At 44.3% G+C, this 17,166-nt stretch overlaps 1 non-coding gene across 1 annotated transcript; it reads left to right on the top strand.

Moving 5' to 3' along the window:
- The first annotated feature begins 9,540 nt into the window (after window positions 1–9,540).
- On the top strand, window positions 9,541–9,697 carry LOC134397058 (U1 spliceosomal RNA). Its single transcript, XR_010025339.1, has one exon. It is a non-coding gene; the product is annotated as a U1 spliceosomal RNA (small nuclear RNA).
- Window positions 9,698–17,166: the final 7,469 nt, after the last annotated feature.

Here is a 17,166-nt window from a genome sequence, read left to right as displayed (position 1 = left end):
ACAGATGGTTGTCCAGCTGCCTCTTGAATGCCTCTAGTGTGGGAGAGCCCACAACCTCCCTAGGTAGCTGATTCCACTGTCGCACTGCTCTAACAGTCAGGAAGTTTTTCCTGATGTCCAGCCGGAATCTGGCTTCTTTTAACTTGAGCCCGTTATTCCGTGTCCTGCACTCTGGGAGAATCGAGAAGAGATCCTGGCCCTCCTCTGTGTGACAACCTTTTAAGTATTTGAAGAGTGCTATCATGTCTCCCCTCAATCTTCTCTTCTCCAGGCTAAACATGCCCAGTTCTTTCAGTCTCTCTTCATAGGGCTTTGTTTCTAGACCTCTGATCATCCTCGTTGCCCTCTTCTGAACACGCTCCAGCTTGTCTGCGTCCTTCTTGAATTGTGGAGCCCAGAACTGGACGCAATACTCTAGATGAGGCCTAACCAGGGCCGAATAGAGAGGAACCAGTACCTCACGTGATTTTGTTTAAATAAAACAAAATCAGATTTTGTTTTATTTAAATGCTTTTTGAGGAAAAATCTATCTAAAGACAGTTTTCTATTTAAGATACATTATAGTCCAAAGGTAATAAGGATTAGTTTTTAATTATGTAGCATGAGGCTGTTTAAATTTTTTGGTAAATGAATTCCATTAATCCATTCACAATGTCATGCTCTTCCAGAGGTTTCTGTAAGATTATTTTTCTCCTTCCAATAAAGTACAACAGAAAAGTAGTCCAAATATGAATGATTAACCTATTGAACTGGAGATAGTTCACCTTGCAATAAGTTCATAATTATCTATGATGTGTTTCTAATAGTATAACCAAATCAGTATTTTGATATAACTGTAAAACTAATCTGAAAAGTTGCTGTTCTAAAAACGAAACCTTCATCTGGTTGTAAATATTAAGATTATACCAGCAAGAATGAGTCTTTGGTAACTTTGGGTTGTGTAAAACTCAGGAGGAAGAGTGCACTTTTTTGTTGGGGGAGGGGGGAGTCACATGATTAAATCGAGTCTTTCTGAGTAGTGATTTAAATCGTGATTTAAATCAAATTGAGCTAAATCAAATCCACCCTGTGTCAAAGTCTTATCTAGTCCAGCATTCTGTTCCCATGGTGGCTGGCCAACCAAGGCCTTAGCTAGACCTAAGGTTTATCCTGGCATCGTCCTGGGGTTGTCCCTGCCTGCTCCCAGGAAATCCTGTGTGTCATTTACATGAACAGGGATGACCTCAGGATGATCCTGGGATAAACCTTAGGTCTAGCTAAGGCCTATGTCATGGTTCCCCATTAAAACATGATGGGGAACATCCTGACTTGGCACAGCCTTACATAAATCTGAGATGCCCCCCCTCCTGCCTGTATTGATGGGTGGGGTGGGGTGAATGTGCTAAAACAGCTCTCCCAATACCCAGTGGGGTGGACACCTGTAAATAGGTCGTCTCCAACGGCAGCTCACTAACCTATGCACGGGGCCTGCCAGCTCCGAAGCAGGCATAAAAAACAACAGGCATTTACAAGTCCAGGTAGGCCGCCAGGTGTGGCTTATGCAGCCTCCCCCAGCCGAGTGCTTTCCAAATGTTTTGGACTGCAGTTCCCGTCACCCCTGACTGTTGGCCATGCTGAGTGGGGCTGATGTGGCCTGTAGTCTAAAACATCTGGCAGGCACCAGGTTGGGGATGGACCGGTTTGGGTGTGTCAGCCTGTTGTGTAAGAGCTGCATGTGTAGGATACATCAGGGGCCCTTCTAGAGCGTGTTTTGCCTTAGGTTCATTTGCCTGCTAATTGAAGGTTGATAATAAAGTGCCTTTGCAAGTCAACCTTGGCTCCAGGCTTCTGAAACAAGGCCAGGAAGATGCTAATGATGGGAGTGGAGAAGAAAGATGGGGGGATGTTGAGATAGTTGGTGGCAGGGCACTTAATCTTCCCATCACAAAGCCCCTCTGTCTATTCAACTTTCATTCAAATGCAGAGAGTTCCCCCACCCTAACCCCAACCCCCTAGGGGCCGCAGATTTCCTGCCTCTTCCATCCTCCCTGGATTCTTCCCAAGAACTATTGATATGCAGAAGGATCAAATCTGGCCTCCTCATTCCCATTGCCACCCACACCCCCATCCCAGCTCTTGCTTCTAGCCATCATCAACCATCAAAATGTGAAACCTGGTCAATTTCCCCAAACCCACAAAGAAAGAAAGAAAAAACTGGTTAGTTTCCCCCTAAAACATTATTTCCTCCATAACTTTTACCCACTTCACTTCTGGGACAAGTTTCCCATCACTTTTCACTATTATCCCTTGTTTCAGCCTGGTTTGTCACCAGTCAACAGACCTTGCTTCGTTGTTATTTAATGGAACTGGATTTAATGGAACTGGGGGGGAGGTAGTATGTGTACATCTCGGTGCTTGCATTTAATTCAATAATTGTTAATATTATTTAGCAATAAGGCTTACAAGACCAACAAAGGGTATGATCCAGCCAAAATACAGCATTTTTAACTCCCACAGTTGGGAGAAATTTCTGACCGATGCTATGCTGCAAGTGGAAAAGGGGACAAAAGCACCAATAACAACCGAAGAAAAGGGGAGATGTATACTCTGGTGCTGAGAAAGGTTTAAAATCTTTAATGGCGATTTCTTCAATAAAAAATCATACGTAAATTCTTCAATAAAAAATCATACGTAAATTTTAAAAAGACAGATTCTGTCTTTTTAAAATTTACGTATGATTTTTTATTGAAGAAATCGCCATTAAACATTTTAAACCTTTCTCAGCACCAGAGTATACATCTCCCCTTTTCTTCCGATGCTATGCTGCACAATCTTATACTCTGAAGTAAGCCCCATGGATTTTAATGGGGCTTACTCACAGGTGAGTGGATAATGGATTGCAGCCTAAAAGTGCTTCACTGTGGCTGAGCTGTGCCCCACATTTCCAGTTAAAAGTTCATAATGAATATGATGCATCACAAATAAGACTAAAAAATTCTTAAATTACATCTCTGATTCCCAATAACAACAACACTGAAATGAGCTCTAAAATGAATAGACTTGTTTTTGTTTTGTAGGTATGAAAATTTGTATGCTGGCCCTGGGCAGTTTGGCTTTATTCTATAATTTACTTAACCATTTATCTGCCCAGGATTGGTGGGGGGGCACAATCCTATAGATTTCCATATAGCAACAACTAACTTTTGTTGTTGTTGATGCATATTCAAGCCGATTCTCTGCTAATTCCTATTTATTTTCTGCTCTGTAAAATTTCTACACAGCCAAAAAAGGATTGTTATAATACCCTAAAAACATCTATGCAGAATTAAGTCCAGTTGAGTCCAGTGGGATTTACTCCCAGGCAAACGGGTACACAATCACAGCCTAATGGTTCCACAAACTCACTTTAACTTTCGGGAGGAACTGGGGAATGAATGAAACCAAATGAAATTCAATTGAATTAAACTGAAAGAACAAGAGGAAGAGAAAAAGCGTAGTTATTCCATACCTGTACAATGTATAAAGGATATGAAGATGTCACTCTGCCCAAGTATTCCAGGGTTGGGGAACAGAAGGAATTCATTCTAAATCTATTGCCGTTCTAATGTTGGTTGCCAAAGGATACGCAGAGACTACAGGATCCCTGAGCAGCAACTAAATCTGCTGAAGCATTAATGGCAGTCTCACTTCCAGGCATAGTATCAGCAGTAACCCAACAGTAATATACTAGGGAGATCAACAATAATGCCACTTAGCATTTGGGGGGGGGGGGGTTCATGTCCCCCCCTCAGCCATGAAGCTCACTGGGGCCATAGCTAGACCTAAGGTTTACCCCTGGATCGTCCAGGGGTCAAACCTGTTCATCTAGGTGACACACAGGGGATCCAGTGCTCAGGCAGGGGCGAACCCTGGATGATCCCAGGATAAACCTTAGGTCTAGCTGTGGCCTTGGTGACTTCTGGGCAGGCATTCTCTCTCTCAGCCTAACCTACCTCACAGGGGTGTTGTGATGATAAAATAGGGAGACGGTGGAGGGGCAAAACATGTATGGTGCACTGAACATCTTGGAGGATAAAACTGTAATAGACACACTCCAGAGGTAGCCCTGTTAGTCTGTGGCAGCAAAAAAAACAAAGAGGCTCATGGCACCTTAAAGACAAACAAATATACTGGCATAAGTTTTCAGTGTCCATAAAAGCTTCTGTTGCTTTTAATTTGGAAAAAAAATGTTAGTCTTTAAGGCCACAGCTAGACCTAAGGTTTATCCTAGGATCATCCAGGGTTCGCCCCTGCCTGAGCACTGGATCCTCTGTGTGTCACCTAGATGAACAGGTTTGACCCCTGGACGATCCAGGGATAAACCTTAGGTCTAGCTATGGCCTAAGATGCTACAAGACTCATTGTTTTTTGTGGTGTTGTTGTTGTTTTGATTTAAGGCGTAATCTACACCAAGCAGGATATTGCACTATGGAAGTGGTATGAAAGGGGGGATATAAAAGGCAGGAACCACACTACTACTTTATAGTGGTGTTGAAGAGCACTGACAACTGTTGGGGCCCATTACATACCATATACTGCTTACATACTGCTATACCCTGCTTGGTGTGGCTCCTGCCTTTTATATACTGCTTTCATAGTGCAACATCTTGCTTGGTGTGGATTAGTGCCACAAGACTCTTTGGCCTTAGCTAGACCTAAGATTTATCCTGGGATCGTCCCAGGGTCATTCCTGCCTGCTCCCGGGATCCCCTGTGTGTCATTTACATGAACAGGGGTGACCCCGGGACGATCCCGGGATAAACCTTAGGTCTAGCTAAGGCCTATGTGGCTTTTGTAATAAAACACGTTCAGCATGGTGGTTTCAGAGAGGGAACCTTTAGCATGCGCCCAATGACAGAGCTGGCGGCCAGAGTGGGCCATCTGCAACTGCTCCGAGGCTTTCTTTCAATTTCCAAGTCCAGCCAAGGTCGAGGCAAGGCTGGGCCTGCTGCACTCGGCAAGTCAAAGACTTAACCCACCCTCTGCTCGGAATGTTCTCCCCAACGAGGCTCGCCTGGCGCCTACATTGTTACCTTTTCAGTGCCTGGTCAAGACTTTTCTCTTCTCCCAGGCATTTAACAGCATTTAACAGCATATGCTGAGATTTTTAACTAACCCCAGAATAGTTGTTTTAAATAGATATTGTCTGTTTTTGTTTGTATTTTATGCTTTTTATGCTTTTAAATTTTGTATATTTCTTTTTAATGTTCACTGTTTTTAACTTTTGTAAACCGCCCAGAGAGCTTCGACTATGGGGCGATATAGAAATGTAATAAATAGTAGTAGTAGGAGTAATAATAATAATAATAATAATAATAATAATAATAATAATAATAATGCCTGCCAGCCAGCCACCAAGGCTGTGAAAGTTGAGGAGGAGGAGGCGGGCTCCGCTCCAGCCATCTGGGTAGCTGCAGCACCAGAGTAATGCCCCAGGATTGTCATCTGAGGTGGCCACGGCCACTGCTGCACTGTGCGCCACCCCACCACCCACATCCATCCTGCTGCACGGTGCTCCCTACATCTATCCTTTGGGCTACATGGTGCACATGAGGAAGCAAAGTGGTGGCTGATGAGCTGCCCATCACTTGGCACAGGTGAGTGAGAGCTGCCGCCGCTGCCGCCACTCCACTCCTCTGTACCACATACATTCGCACAGGAAGGGGAGGAGGCCCAGAGGCTGTGGGTCCCTCCACCCCTTGAGTTGGTTTCAGGCTTTGGAGGGCTCTGGGGCAAGACACCCTCAAGGAGCCCCCTCCCTCGGGGACTCTGCTTTCTCACCACCAATGTCATTGGCTGCTCTCCCTTGTCCTGGTCTTTCCCACCATCACTCCCACTTCCTCGCTTGCTTGGCAGCCGGGGAGCCAGGGAGCAAGCAGGCCAGGGGTATCTGCTCCTCCTCCTTCTCACCACCACCGTTGTCTGACCCAGAGCATAAGAGAGGCGAACAAGCGGGTCGCAAAGGTAAAGAGAGCCAGTGTGGCATAGTGGTTAGAGCGTTGGGCGGGGACTCAGGAGATCCAGGTTCTAGTGCCCACTCGGCCATTTATTTATTTATTAAAAACATTTGTATCCTGCCCTATAGCACTAGGATCTCAGGGTGGCGTGCAGATAAAATCATACAATATAAAACAATAAATACACACAGCTAAAAACAAATTAAACCATTAATCAAATTTAAACCAATATATAATTTTAAAGCAGTAAAAACAATTAAAACAGTTAAAACATGAGCCATGAGACTCATTGGGTGACTTTGGGTCAGTCATGGATTCTCAACCCAACCTACCTCACAGAGTTATTGTGAGGATAAAACGGAGAGGAGGAAGGTTATGTAAGGACCCTTACAAGAGGGGGGAAATGGGACACAAATCTAATGAGAAATAAAAGGAGCAACTCCAGGCGGCTCTTGCCAGTGGGGCCCAGCTGGGTGGTGGGTCCTTGGCCATGAAATATCTATTGAACCATGGGCCCACAAGAGGAGGCCATCAGCAGCAGGAGTGTATTGTTTTAATGATAGCACATTTTATTATTTATTTAAAACATTTCTTAGCTGCTTTTCAGGGCAGAAGGCTTCCCAAGGAGGCTTACAATTATACAAAAAAAATTATAAACATTAAAAGCAATAAAAGCATAAACAGTAAAATATCAATTAACTTAAAAACAATGAAAAGCTAACGGTATAAACAACCATAAAAAAACAAGGGCAGTAGCAGCAAAACCATATTCATTTATGAGAAGGCCATAGTACAATAAAACATTTTTAAGGCCTTCTTAAAAGCCTGTAAGGATGGTGCATGGCGGACCGGGGGGGGGGGGGGGAGTTTATTCCACAGATGTGGGGCCCCTGCAGAGAAGGCCCTCTCCCATGTGGAGACCCATCTAATTTCTCTCACTGGTGGTCAGGAGAGAAGGGCCTCTCTTTTTTATCTTAAATGTTTCCATGCCTTTGTCCAGTGTCAGTGTTTGGCATCTAATGCCAGCTGAAGACCTTTTTATTTTCTCAGTATTTTAACACCTATTAACTTAAATTTTAACTTTGCTGTTTTAATTCCATATTTTAACCTATATCCATTTTTTGCTGTGTGGTTTTATCCTGGTTGTGCTTTTTATACTGTATTTTGTATTTGTGTTTTTAGATTGTTGGTTGTTTTTATGCTCTTCATGATTTTAATCTTTGTGAACTGCCCAGAGAGCTTCAGCTATTGGGCGGTATAAAAATGAAATAAATAAATAAATAAATAAATAAATAAATAAATAAATAAAATAATGATTTATTTTATTAATTAAAAAAAACCCACAACCTTTACTATATGGCAATATTGACCATTGCAAGTTGGCTAGATGGCTGCACAACTGTAATATGTGATCCTGGATCTTTCCTGAACAGAACAAACAGGGTAAGCCTATCTATGTGTACTCAGGAGTAAGCCCCATCGAGTTCAGCAGGAGTTACGCCCAGGTAAGCGTGTGCAGGGTTGCAGCCTAAAACTGCCAACTATATGAAAGAAAAAGTGAAACCAGGCAAACCCTACACCAAAATTTTATAAATCCTGATAATATTGTCCATCCAAGGTACAAAAACGGGGAGGAGCCATCGGTCACACTGTTACCTAATGGCCCACAAAAACCTGGGAATGCTTTTGAGATCCATTGACTGTGTGCAGCCATGGCTGGATCATACTCTGAGGGTATTTCCCCCCTGATATGGTATGGGACTACTGGAAATCTAGGGGAAAACCAAGGAGAAGATTAATGTATGTATTTTCCAGCAGCTTCTCTGTAAACACAACATTTCAGTTGAATCGCTGCCTGCATGAAAGCCACGACAGCCTTTTATTTCTGAACCCAAACACTGCAGTCCTACGTAGACCTATTTGGGGGTAAGTCCCTTTGGATTCAGAAGGCCCTACTTCTAAGTCAACTAGGGTAGGATCAGGCTAATGATTAAAAATAATGACCTTATAATAATGTGGTGTGTTGTTTTCCCTTCGAGTCATATTGAAAACGTTGCAGTTAACTGAAAACAGAGTGACCAATTCTCCCTGGTTTTCAAAATGTCTGGATCCTTTTCATCTTGAAATGGATTTGGGAATTTCAGGTGATTATTATTATTATTTTCAGTTACAGCAGGGCTGGGTTTTGTTTGTCTGTTTTTCGTGATGTTCAATCTGATCTTTGCACATTTACTCAGAACATGGGCCTCTGTCCAGCTAATGGTTGTTGTGATGTGGCTCCCACTGACACAATGAAACAAATGGCCTGTGATGAGCTTCAGTCCTATCGATTTCAATAGGACTTGGGGCCAAACTGCATGATGTGCTGAACCACATCCTTAGCAAAAAAAAAAAAAAAAGTCACATTAAAAATAAATATATACATAAATTATTAGCAGGCAGAGGCCTGTGGTTTTTGTTTGTTTGTTTGTTTTTTGGTCTGGACTGCAGCTTGGGGGGGTAGTTTTAACCCTTTTCTCTCACCCCCAACAAAAGCAACCTTGTGCCTGCTATTAGCCCCGGGAGGGAAGCTTCCATTGGCACCAAATTATGGCCAGGTTGTGATTTGTCCAATGGCACCCATGTAATTTTAGGCTGTGGTCTTATGCTGTCTGCCCCCAGCTCTCTTGATGGCAATGTACATTACTTCACCTGCTCCAAAATGGGGTGTGCTAAGATGTTTTAAAATGTCATGTTTGAGCTCAAATTACAGAGGCAGAAAATGCAGACAAGTGATACAGTGAGAAAAGCAATAAAGCGACACAAGCTGTGAATAGTCTTCTAGCAGATGAGGAACCAAAAAAGGGCACAATCCACCAGGGAGTCCTCCTGCACAAGACCCTTTGGAACCAATAGGGCCCCCACAACATGCTCTTGTGTAGCCTTCTCCTCACAACAATGGTGCTTGTGCAAGGGGACAGCCGATGGATTGCGCCTCAACGTGAAGTTACATTTCGTGCAATTAGGTTAGCTGCTCCAATATTTCAGTTACTGCTGAATGATACTGGGGGAAGGTAAGATCTGGTTTGGGAAAGCTACTAAGAGCCTGATCCATCAAATCCCCAACTGAAATCTCTCATCCAAAGGTGCCCCCATGCGAACCAACCACACCCTCTGATAATGATTTGGAGGTGATCAGCACTGGCCTACCTCACAGGGCAGTTGTAAGGATGACTGAAATGTAGCACACAAACCACTTTGTACACCTGTAGAGTGAATTATAAATGCAAAGTGTGTTACTCAGTTCCCAAGTTTCCAACAACAAAATAAGGTTGGGATGACAACCACCAATTTAGGTGCCTTTAAAAGGGGATTAGACAAATTCATAGAGCATAAGGCTATCAATGGCTACGAATCCTGATGGCTATATGCTACCTCCAGTATGAGAGGCAGTATGCCTGTATACAACAGTTGCTGGGGAACATGTGCAGGAGGGTGCTATTGCAAAAATGTCCTACTTTTGGGTTTCCTACAAGCAGCTGGGTGGCCACTGTGTGAACAGAATGCTGTACTAGATGGACCTTTGGTACTTACCTGGCAGAGGAGACACCATGATCACGAAGGTGGTTTTCCCAGGGTGAGGCTCATCCATTGGACTCCGGGTGTGCTGACCCCTGTGATTTCCCCAAATGTGGGAAATTCGACTGCATAATTTGTGGTAGCCAGACTGTGGAATGGCCTGCCGGAGGAGACTCGTCAACTTAAAAGTCTATTAGCATCTAAGAAAGCTATTAAAACTGATCTCTTCTGGCAGGCCTATCCAGTGGGATTTTAGGATGTTTTTTAAATGATTTTAGGATGTTTTATCAATGTATATTATGTTTTAATTCAGTTTTATGTATTTTATATTTACTGTTGTTCCCTGCCTCAATCAGAATGGAGAGGCGGGGTAAGAAATATTATTATTATTATTACTATTATTATTAGGTCTGATCCAGTACTCTTATGTTTTTATGTTCTTAACCTAAGTAAATGGCATGTGGCTTCCATTGAAGACAATGTGAAAAGTTCATCATGACTAATTTAAATCTCATTGATTTCACTGGGACTTGTGTGGCTCGCTTAGGTTGGAGCCAACTGCTTTGAAGTGTCATGTTGGCCTCTCTACTTTTCATTGCTTGTCCTCTCCCCTAGTCCTCCAGCCAAGGATTTGGTTGCATGGGAGAGAATCAGGTTTTCCCAGTCTCTTCCCAGCTCTTTCCTTCTCAAGGGAGCCATGCTTCCCATCCCGCCAATGCTTCATTTGAGTCATGGGAGGAGTCCAGTCCTCTCATTCTAGACATGTCTAAGGTGTTGTTTGGAGGAGGGAAAAGGTCTCTGCACAAACTCAGAGTTGCTCTTCTCTCCAGAGAGCCTGTAAGAGTAGTGAAAATAAGTGAGACCCGCTGCATCAGATGGAAATCCATGAGGCTCAGCATCCTCTTTTCCATGCATCCAACCAGATACTTCTAGGAAATCCGCTGAAGGAAATTGTGCCTCCTCTCAAATTCAGCATACTGCGTCCAGACTTGGGAGTGGCAATTTAACTAATAGACTCATTGTTCTACTCCCCTTGTCAAGTCATTACCAATTTGGTGTCCTCCAGGAGTCTTCCAACCACCCCTGACTATTGACCATCCTGGCTGGGACTGATGGGAGTTGTAGTCCAAAACATCTGGACTGTATCTTGCGACAGCAAATCCTATCAGTTAATGATGCACTGTGTGACCTTGGTGGGAGGAGGGGAGGGTGTCTGTCATAAGAACATAAGCAGACTATACTGGATAAGACCAAGGGCCCATCTAGTCCAGCATTCTGTTCTAATCAAGTTACTTGTAATACATATTTATCCCAACATACCTTGCAGGGCTGTTGTGTGAAGATAAAAATTATGGGGAGCAGGAGAGAGAACTGCCCGGAGCTCCTTGCAGGAATTTTGAGATAAGAATGAAAGGAAAATTAGACAGGATCTAAAGAGGTTGCTTTTACAAGTATTTCATTTAGTGTACACATATGTTATTTTCCCATTTTTTAATCTGATCATAAAAAGCACTGCTCAAGAATAGGAGCAAATAAAACCAGCAGGGGAAGGAAGAAAGCCCACTAGTACATAAGACAGCAAAGGAAGTCCTGCAGCAACAATCCCATACATAAGTCCCGTTGAACTCAATGGGACTTACTTCTGAGTAGACATGCATAGGATTCCGCTGCAAGGAATTTATTGCAGTTTTTGCTGATTGAGCCCCTTGCTACAATGAACTAGATTATTTTTTTCAGATGGAACAGCCCTCTGGATGTTTCTTAAAATGCAATACTCCTCTGTTTTGTTTGGGGTTTGTTTGTGTGTTTATCTTTGCTTTCGCAGACCAAATGGCTATTCTTCCAGAACTTGGCCTCATCCCATCTCCCATGTCACTCTATTCCAAAGTGCAAGAAGGAAACCAGGACATTCTTAGTACCCTTCAATGTTAGAAAACAACATCCAGGCACTGAGTATTTTCTGTAACTTTTCAGGGTGAATAATTATGTGCTCTGATTAGAGAGAGAGATATGCCAACTTTCATTCATCCAGTTCTCAGTATCATCAATGACCTACTGATGACTAATAATAGTCATCGCTCTGCATGAAGATGGAAAGAAAAACTTCCAGGTCAGGTAGTGACCTCTGTACCATTAAAGGCCAGGTTGCCTTGGTGGATTTTCTCAAGGTTTGGAGGGGGGAATCGGGGCCCACAGATGAGAGCTAGAGTGGTGTAGTGTCTAAAGTGTTGGACTGGGAGTCGGGAGATCCAGGTTCCCCACTCAGCCATGGAAACCCACTGGGTGCCTTTGGGCCAGTCACAGACTCTCAGCCCAACCTACCTCAAAGGGTTGTTGTTGTTGTGAGGATAAAATGGAGCGGAGGAAGATTATGTACACCACCTTGGGTTCCTTAACAAGAAAAAAGATGGAATATACATGTAGTAGTAGTAGTAGTAGTAGTAATAATAATAATAATGAACCTCATAAAACCCTGGCATCAGCTAGTCAACAGCATAGTAACTGCACTACAAAGATCTAACAGGATTCCATGGTGACTTTGGACCCTTCCCCAACAACCCAATGTCCTCCTCCAGGTGAGCTGGACTGCAAATCCCATCATTCCCAGTACCATAGGCCAGACCTCAAGAGGCCCATATAGCAGATAGAAATGGAAACCTCCCAAATGCCATATCGTTTTGAACAACAGAAAACAAGCGAGTCCATAGAATAGATGGCCTGGCCAGAGCCCAGGGATCTCACCCATGTGACATCCATTCTCAAGAAACCCCTGAGCAAGATTTTAAGTAGTAACAAGCAATAAGTAACAATAAACCTTAGGTGGAGGTTTATTCAGACATTTGTCCCACTTCATTCAGTGGGGCGAACTTCAATGTAACTGCGTATCAGTTCAAGGCCATCATCATAAGAACAGTCAGGAGTAGTTCCAGAAAAAGTAGTGGGAGTTTTGTTAAATTAAACATATTAAAGACAGACGGAAATTAGAGAGCGGGGAATATTGGGAAGGAGTGCCTGCCATTCCTTGCTAACCCCTTTGAAGTTATCCTTGAAAATAATTGTCCAGTTATTTGTGGTTGAGAAGTTTTTGTTGGGCCAATGATGAATTCATGAAAAGTTCTCACCATGTCCTGACGGAAGAAGTGTTTTATGCATTCTGAAAGCCTACTATCTTAGTTAACAAAACTGGAACTGCTCAGGATCTTGGGTGTGGGTGTGGGTGTGGGTGTGTTTATAGTTATAAAGAGCGGGAGGAAGAGTAAAATTCATGGATTCTGTACTAGAATTGACTTCTAGGAAACATGTTATTCTGTTGTGGTACCTTAAAGTCTAATAATGTTGGCATTAGCTCTCATAACTAATTGGGTCAGATGAATGATGTGGTTGATAGCAATGATATATACGTCCATACACACCCAGATACATTTTATTAATTGTGTTAATAAAGCTAATTGTTTTTAGCTGTGTATATTTATTGCTTTATATTGTATGATTTTATCTGGACGCCACCCTGAGATCCTAGTGATATGGGGCAGGGTACAAATGTTTTAAATAAATAAATAAAGTTTGCATAGTGTTGGCCTTCTCAAATTGATTGTGTTTTTAATCCTTATATATTTGTAAAGCTGGTCTGTGAAGGGGAAGTGTGGCACAGAAATCCATAGGGGTCCATGGTGGGGGGGAGAGAGAGAAAGAATTTGGTTTTTGGTTTTTGTGAACCGCCCAGAGAGCTTCAGCTATTGGGCGGTATGGAAATGTAATAATAATAAATAATAAATAAAATTGTTTTGCCCATGGAAAGTTAAAATGAATTAAGAGCGGTTGGTCCAAAAAAAAAGGGGGGGGGAACATGGATGAAGCCTCCAGTTTGAATATCTCATAGGAGCCTTCTTTCAGTTGCAACAACACGCAACCCCTCCCCATACTTTGTCTGGCATTATCTGCTGATCCAAAATAATTGGATTTTGGCCTGAGCACCTAAACTTCTGTAAAACAAAGAGATTCTTCACCCTCCAGGGCTCAAGACAGACAGGCCCATTGGAATGGGATGGGACGGCATCTGCATACCTAAGGCTGTCCTCTTTCACCCACCTTCCTGGATGGAGGGGGGATGGTTTGGCCCATTGTCTCCAGCCATGGATTGAGCCATCTTCGCTCATCAACCCCTTGATTGTTTCACCTCCTGGCCCCACCCATCTCTTGATCCACTCATCAGGCAAGGGCTTGATCAGGGGAGGGGCGGGGGGGCCAAATGTGGGAGGGGAAGGGACCCCAGCTCTTGAACTTGATTGGAGGAAGAAAGCCAATGGAGGGAAGTGGTGAGCCAATGACACGCCAGAAGCCCCAAGCTTTATAAAGGACGGCCCGCGGTGGGACAAGCACAACTCTGGAGCCCAGGAGAAGCGCGACGGGTAGACATCACCAGGGCTTGGTGAGTATGGTGGGGTCTCTTGGGAGGAAAGGGGGCGGAGTGGGCGATGGCTTGGCGAGGCTCTTCCAATGGAAGAGGATGGATTGGATTTTGGGAGGACCACGTGGAGACCCCTTGATCGGTCCGGGAGGTTTAAATTCTTGGCATTCTTGCAGTGACCTGGCGTTGCCTTGCGGGGCTGTAGGAGCGGTGGAGTGGAGATGGTGGGGATTTTTTTTAAATCTCCGATCTCAAGGCACGTGAGACCTTCCAGGTTGCCTTATCTCTTGACCTTCCAAAAGTATTTATGGGACCTGGCGGGAGCGTAGAAGCGGAAATTGGTATCCCTTAGAGGTGGGTTGGTTTTTTTGTCTTTTTAACGCGAGTGCCTCTTTCATACCGACGACCCTTCCTCAATAAGACTTCATTCATAGGGCTTGAGAGGTGATGGAGGTATACTGGGGTGGGGATTGTGCTGCGTGTGGTTGGAATGCTGATGGGGACTTCAAAACGCAACGTTGCCCCTGGATGCCTTGAGTCGAAAAGGATGCATGTCCGAAAGCGGGTGCAGGGAAATGGGACTAGTTTAGGAGATCGTATCGGTCGTGGATATGAAGCGCCGTGTCCTCACCAGGGTCGAGGGGACCACGTGGTTTTCATAGTCAAAAGATCGGCTTTGAAGAGTTTGTGGGGTGGGGGGAGGTCTGGGCATCTTTTGGACGGGTGGAGGAAAGCTCGCTCCCACGTGGATGATTCAAGGTTGTTGTGTGGGGTGGGGGTCTCTTTGGGTGGGCTGGCATCCCAAGTGACTCTGCAGGTGGGGAGCTCGAAGGATTTGTGTGGTGTCTGACGTTGGGGGGGGGGCATCGTCGACCACGAGGGTGGGTCCGTCCAAGAAGGCTTTTCTGCTGCCTCGACGCCACCAATACGATGGCACTCCCTTGTGATTTTCGAACCTTGAGAAAGTGCTTCCTTGTATTGGCAACGTCTTGGTCAGGTTCCGTCTCCAGTGCGGGAAAAGGAGCGGGAGATGCCCCAGCCGAAACTGCCCCGATCGGAGCTCTTGTCTCGCCTTCCTACCCACGCACCCCCCACTTCTGGTGTAAAAAAGGAGCTTTCGATCTAAATCCCTTAAAAGCGGTTGAACGCCTAACGAGGCACGCTGGGCGGCCCGAAACCCATTCACGCTACAACCACTAGGGGTGCTGCGTGAACCGGTACATATTTCTTTAGCGCCTCTAGCGGTGGAAACGGGAGGTGAACTTTGCGTCTCCCTTGCGTTTAATAATATCCGTCTCTTACGGAACGCGCCCCACGATCTTTTTCAGCCGGTGGTAGTTACGATATCCTAGAGTGCTTTTTGTTCTAACTTGGGACTGTTTCCCCACCCCCTGCCATCGGCTCAACAAGGTTGCCTTACCGGGTGAGCGCTGAGCTCAATCCCGGATCGGTTCCTTGCCCGCGATCGAAAGGTCTCCGATCCGAGGAGAAGCACAGCGGCCTGCAGTCCCTGGCGGCCTTCGTGTCGGGCTTCTCCGTTGCCCAATATTGCGCTGAACGTTGCATTGAAATCTATCTCCTTCGCTTCTCAAGTTTTAAGGGCATGGTCGCATGCCCACTTGGCTTGTGAGCGAGACCCACTGAATGTAATGGGGGTTTGAGTTCCAAGTAAAGCAGCGCCATCCTACGCAAACCATGCTTTCTCCCGAGTAAGTTGCGCCGGCTGGGGGATGCTGGGACTTCTGTCGAAATATACATAGGATCCCACCTCTTCTATGCACAATTCAGTAGACTAGATCCGGAGTTCTTTTAACTCCAACGTTCCCTCCCTTCCCAATTTGGAGGAAAGGTTGGAAAGTGTTTTACCTTCACCCAAAAAGTTTCCATTCATAGGTCTGGAAAACCTGATGGGAGTTGAAAAAGGCTTCCTGAACCCCACGCAGACAGTGGCACTTTCTTGTTATAATGGATTCAATTAAGTGCTATATTGTTTGTGTGGGGTTCTGGCCTGGCTGAGCTACGAGGCCAATGGGATTTACTGGTAGAGTCTCTCAGCTTTTAAAATGGTGGTTCTTGCTAAAGCGGGGTGGGGGGGCTGTGACAGGAAAAAAGGGGGTCCAGCATCTCCTTGCTCCCATCTTGTCATAGCCTTGCATGTTTTGATTTTGGAACTTAAATAAGGGGGATGATTTTTATCTACTCTTATCTGGGTACCATTTTGTGCTAAGTTTTCTTTCTAATGTGTCTTTGTTTGTCTTTCCCAGGATAATAAAACAAAGCAAATCCTGTCTCCTCTGGAAATGAAAGCCAGTCAAACCACAATCTGCAAACCTCCACTTGGAACAGACCTGAATGATCTTCTTTGATCTTGTGCATGTAGCCATGTATGTTGCTTTGCAGAGCAAATGTAATCTTGTCCCACGAATTCTGCAGTGTGGTTCTTCAACTTCACATGCCCTGACTTAACTTTGCCCAGACATTGGCACTTTCTATTATGTGTCTAATTAAGAAAGTGCTTCATTGTTTGGGTGAGGGTCTGGCTCAGGCTCACTCTATGCCAGGAATCTATAATACACACCTATTTTCCTTGCCACCCTTTTAATGCTGCAGGGGATGCCTCTTCCTCCTGGAGGTGACTTCACCACAAGAGCCACTTCTGTGTCATTTGCTGTCTTAAGTGCTCCGTGATGAAGTAGCTTCTAGGGTGGCCCATTAACTCATCCCAGTTCCTCAAGTGGCCACACTGGCTTAGACACTGCTCAAACATTAGCACTCTCCTCTTATGGCACCTGGGAAAGTGCTACATTGTTTGGGTAGCTTCCAGCCAGGATCCTCAACCAGGGCATTTTTTTAAAGACTTGAAACCTGTTCTGTTTCTAGCTTTTAAATAAGTAACAATTGCATTTGAAGGTTCTAAGTTGTGGGCTTTTCAATCCTCAAAACACTTAACAAGTTGGTGCCTGATGACACTACCTGCCAAGAGTTGCAAAATGTATGGTGGCATGAACTTTACTAAAAGCATAAAATCTACTCCATACATATAAACAGGTTATATGTACCAGACTCATGTTACTGAATTACCACATGCTGCATAATTGTTTTCATTACATGAATGTCATTGCCAAATGCTGTAAAATTGTACTTTATTATAAGCATTATTAATGTATTTTACATGCCACCAATACTTGAAGTAATTGGCCAGAAGTATTTTGTTTAAATTTGAGA

The sequence above is a fragment of the Elgaria multicarinata genome, chromosome 3, assembly GCF_023053635.1.
Source record: "Elgaria multicarinata webbii isolate HBS135686 ecotype San Diego chromosome 3, rElgMul1.1.pri, whole genome shotgun sequence".
Classification (NCBI taxonomy): domain Eukaryota; kingdom Metazoa; phylum Chordata; class Lepidosauria; order Squamata; family Anguidae; genus Elgaria; species Elgaria multicarinata.
This window is presented reverse-complemented; position numbering and strand designations above follow the sequence as displayed.